Consider the following 5380-nt stretch of genomic DNA (forward strand, 5'->3'; position numbering starts at 1 on the left):
CTGGGTCCAATGGTCAGTTTTTATAGCCCTTATCTTACTTGACTTCTCACAGCATTCAACACTGCTGCTCATTCCCTCCCTTCTTGATACTTTCTTCACTTTATTCCTGGGACACCACATTCTTACTTTTTCTCCTACTTTATTGGTTGTTCCCTTTCAGTGCCCTTTTGTTGATTTTTTTTCTCCCTATTATCAGAGAAATTATCTTCTCTTCTCTTCTCACATATTTAGTGTATTGCCAGTTTCCAATTTATTTCCTCTCTGCTCCAAAGCCACCCTTCATTGACTGTTCTGCAATAATGGAACTGGAATCTGTAAACATTTCTCCTGCACAGCTGATACAATGTTCAGTTTTGCCAACAGAGAGTGTTGGAGGAGGGGGCTTCCTTTCCTGGTTCTGGTGTGCTTCCATATGGTTCCTGCCACATGGCTACCATGTACATGTGAGGGACATCCAGCAGCACTTCATGCACCCTGGCAGGGTGCTTCCTGCTTCCCCAGTGGCTGTAGACCAACACAGGCCCAGGGAACCCAACAAACTCTGCTGTCCAGTGCCATACCGTCTCCATGTCCACCTCTCTATGTCCTACTCTATGTCCACCGCCATACCTTCTCCAATGAAGCTCAGGTCCCAGCCTTGGGGAGGGACTTGCCTTCCAAATTTGTTCCTCAAGTGCTGTCCCTCGGCGCAAGAATATTCTTCAGAGTTCTCATTAGCCTTTTAGAATTAATCTTTGCTACTCGATAATTCTTTATATTACACTGACCTCATTCACAATATTGCGTGGCTTCTGTCTTCTGGACCCTGGCCAACACATTCCCTTAGTGATCTCACCTAGTCTCATAACTTTAACTGCTTAGGACCCCCAGATCTCTCAGGACCCCTAGATCTCTCTCTCTCAAACACCAGACTTAATACAACTGCCCACTTAACATCTCCACTGGGGTATTAATAGAGTAAACCTCTATGTCCAAAACAACACTCCAGATACTCCCAATACTTGCTCTATCCACAGCCTTCTCTATCACACTTGCTAACTTAATCCTTCCATTTGCTCACGTGAAAAACTTTGGGAGACATCACTGACTCTTTTCTCTCTTACCCTCACATTATATCCACCAGGAAATCCTCTTGAATCTATCTTCAAAATATCCACCATTTCCCAATTCTCTCACGACCTCCACTGCTAACACCCTAACCACTGTCATTTCTTGCCTGGATTCTTGCAAAAAACTCAGTACTATCCTCAACACAACAGCCAGAGCAATCTTTTAAAATATATCATGCCACTCTTTCGCTCAAAATCCTTGCGGTAGTTCCCAAAATCCAAAACCAAATCCTTAAAATGCCCAACACCCCCTTACATTTGCTATTCCCAAACTGTGCACCAAGGCACTCCAAGGCAGCATTCACATGGACTCTACAGGGTACTTTCCATGTTCTAGGTCATACAGCAATATCAGTCATATTACTACTATAAAATTGTTAGAACCCAACCACTTGTAAATCCAAATCCTTAGTTATTTTCTTTGATGTAGGGGCATTGTAAAAAATTACTAAGACACTAAGGGCACTAGGGGCCTAGAAAACTGGGGAACCCCTACCCTACACAATCATCTGTCTGATCTTATCTCCTGAAACTGCCCCTCTGTTTGCTCCACTCTCTGCCCCAGCCAACCCAGGCTCCCTGTGTTCCTCACCCCACCTGGTACACTACTGCCTCAGGCTCTTTGCAATGACTGGTTCCTCTGTCTTAAAATGTCCTTACCTCAGATGACCTTGGCTGCCTTCTACACTTTCTTTCAGATGTGTTCAAACATCACTTCCTCACATGAGATATTCCATCACTGCCTGTATTAGTGTGGGCTGCCATAACAAAACACCACAGAGTGGGTGGCTTAACAACAAACATTTATTTTCTCTGTTCTGGAGGCTGAAAGTCCAAGACTGAGGCTCCAGTCAATTCCATCTCTTCTGAGGGCTCTCTTCTCAGCTTGTGGACAGCAGCCTCCTTGCTGTGTCCTCACACAGACTTTCCTCAGTGCATGCGTGTGGGAAGAAAGTGAGAGGGAGAACTCTGGTGTCTCTCCTCATAAGAACACTAATCCTGTTGAATCAGTGCCCATCCTCACGAACCCATTTCATCTTAGTTACTTCCTTAGAGGCCCCATCTCCAAATACAGCCACATTAGAGTGAGGTCTTGAACATACAAATTTGGGGGAGACACCCACATTCAGTTCATAACACTACCATTTCTGAAATTGCAATCCCAATCTCCCCAACACTCCTTCACCCCCTTACCTTGCTCTCTTCCCCCCACAGTTCACCTTTCTCGTACTCTCCAATGAATTCATATTATGAATTCTATTGTTTATTATCTGTCACCCTCTCCCATCTAGAATAAAACTCAATGATTAAGGGTAGGAGCCTTTGTCTACTTGTTCTTTATGTGTCCCAGGCATCTAGGTTAGTGCCTTGTACACAGCTGGTACTCAAGATTAGCTGTTGAATAAATGAAGGAGAAAAAACATCTCCTTCCTGGCCCCTTTTCCCTTTTCATTCTCTTTGCACATCACCAGGGAAGGAAAAGAAACACACCTCAATAATCAATTAGTTTGAGGAGAGCTGGTAGTCTTCATTCCATTTAGAAACCAGATCTGGTATTCAATAATTAAAAATAATTAATAATTAATAAGCAGCCCAAATTTCCACCAACGGATGAGTAGGTAAACACCAGATTAAAAGACTTCCAAGCAGTCCATGATTCTAGCATACTCATCTATGACTGCTGGATATGAGATGTGATTTGATTAAAGAAGACAGGCCAGGCACGGTGACTCACGCCTGTGAATCCCAGCACTTTGGGAGGCCGAGGCAGGCGGATCACGAGGTCAAGAGATTGAGACCATCCTGGCCAAAGTGGTGAAACCCCGTCTCTACTAAAAATATAAAAATTAGCTGGGTGTAGTGGTGCACGCCTGTAGTCCCAGCTACTCGGGAGGCTGAGGCAGAAGAATCGCTTGAACCAGGCAGGCGGAGGTTGCAGTGAGCCAACGTCATGCCACTGCACTCCAGCCTGGGTGACAGAGCGAGACTCTGTCTCAAAATAAAAAGGCAACACGATAAATGAAGTGTATTTATTAGGATAATCAATAATTACCAGGTCCAGTTCTAAACGGAATGAAAACTACCAGCTCTCCTGAAACTAACTGTACCCTCGTTAAGTCTCTTAGTGTGTGGAACTGTTTCTTCATCTGAAAATTGGAAACAAGAAGACATGCAAGGTACAGCATGAGGTAATGTGCTCAGGGTGCTTTCAACAGCTAGACTTGTATACTAGTTCCAGCTGCGCAGCTCTCTAGCTAGGTGACTTTGAACAACCAGTCCAACCTTCTGAGTTCCCATTTTCTTTCTTGTAATAGTTGGATAAAATCACCTCGTAGTGGCAAGAATCAAGAGACTTCTCAAAAGTTAAACATAGAGGCCAGGCGCAGTGGCTCACAGCTGTAATTCTAAGCACTTTGGGAGGCCGAGGCAGGTGGATCACTTGAGGTCTGGAGTTTGAAACCTGCCTGGCCAACATGGTGAAACTCCGTCTCTTCCATCTCTACTAAAAATACAAAAAAAAAAAAAATAAAAATAGCCAGGTGTGGTGGTGGACACCTGTAGTCCTAGCTACTCGGGAGGCTGAGGCAGGAGAATCACTGGAACCTGGGAGGTAGAGGTTACAGTGTGCTGAGATCGCACCACTGCACTCCAGCCTGGGCAACAGAGCAAGACTCCATCTCAAAAAAAAAAAAAGATAAACACAGAAATTACCATATGATCGAACAATCCTGCTCCTAGGTATATATCCAAAATCATTGAAAACAGATACACAAACACTTATACATGAATGTTCACAGCGGCAATGCTCACAACAGCCAAAAGGTGGAAACAGCCCAAATGTCTATCAACAGATCAGTAAACAAAATTGCAGTGGATACATATAATGGAATATTATGCCACAAAAAGAAAGAAAGTACTGATACATGATGCAATGGGGAAGAACATGGAAAACATAAAGCTAGGTAGAAGCAGCCAGATACAAAAGGTCACATACTGATTCCACTTATACAAAATACCCAGAACAGGCCAGGTGCAATGGCTCACGCCTGTAATACCAGCACTTTGGGAAGACAAGGCAGGAGGATTGCTTGAGTCCAGGAGTTTGAGACCAGCCCGGGCAACATAGCAAGACCTGTCTCTACCAAAAACTTTAAAAAGTATCTGGGAGTGGCAGCACGTGCCTGTAGTCTCAGCTCCTCGAGAGGCCAAGGTGGGAAGATTGCTTGAGCCCAGGAAATCGAGGCTGCAGTGAGCCATGTTCATGCCACTGTACTTCAGCCTGGGTAAGAAAGAGCAAGACTGTCTCAAAAAAATAATACCCAGAATTAATTCACAGAAACAAAATGCAGATTGGTGGTTGCAGGGGTTAGGCAGCAGGAATGGGGAGGAACTGCTTAAAGAGCTCTGGTTTTTCTTTTGGGGTGATGGAAATGTTTGGGAACTAGACAGAGGTGGTGATTATGCACTACTGTAAATGTGCTAAATGCCACTGAACTGCTCACCTACTTAACTTTTAATACTTAAAATTAGCCTTAAAATGGCTAATTTTGGCCGGGTGCAGTGGCTCACACCTGTAATCCTAGCACTTTGGGAGGCCGAGGTGGGCAGATCACAAGGTCAGGAGATCAAGACCATCCTGGCTAACACGGTGAAACCCCGTCTCTACTAAAAATACAAAAAAACTTAGCCGGGTGTGGTGGTGGGCGCCTGTAGTCCCAGCTACTCGGGAGGCTGAGGCAGGAGAATGGTGTGAACCCAGGAGGCGGAGCTTGCAGTGAACCGAGATGGCGCCACTGCACTCCAGCCTGGGCGACAGGGTAAGACTCCGTCTCAAAAAAAAAAAAAAATTTATGTGAATTTCACCTCACTAAAAAAAGAAAGAAAATATGTGGTAAAGGCCTTTAAAAACAGCAACTGTCTGGTGACTAGAGATCTGGGCTTAGCTCTGCCAGTTACTGGCAACAAGGTAATGTCTCTCTGGGCTTCAGTTTCCTCATCTGTAAAATGATCGGGTTGGATTAAACCACTACTAGTTCTCGACCAGGACAGCCTACATTGGCCATATGTGGAGAGCTGCTTCTAAATGCACAGGGCCATCCCATCACCCCCAGATTTTGACATGTCCAAGGCAGAATCAGGCCTGTGTTCTTGTGTTGAAATATTTATTTCAGGATTTAAATCTACCCCCTTCTGAGAACACCAGATTAAAAGACCTCCAGCAATCCATGATTCTAGTATACTCATCTCTGACTGCTGTATATAAGATGTGA

At 44.5% G+C, this 5380-nt stretch overlaps 1 pseudogene; it reads right to left on the reverse strand.

The window, feature by feature from the left end:
* Positions 1 to 569, reverse strand: part of LOC100994452 (small ribosomal subunit protein eS7-like) — a 53722-nt pseudogene extending 53153 nt beyond the window's left edge.
* Between the last annotated feature and the right edge of the window lie 4811 nt (positions 570 to 5380).

The sequence above is a fragment of the Pan paniscus genome, chromosome 3 (assembly GCF_029289425.2).
Source record: "Pan paniscus chromosome 3, NHGRI_mPanPan1-v2.0_pri, whole genome shotgun sequence".
Lineage (NCBI taxonomy): Eukaryota > Metazoa > Chordata > Mammalia > Primates > Hominidae > Pan > Pan paniscus.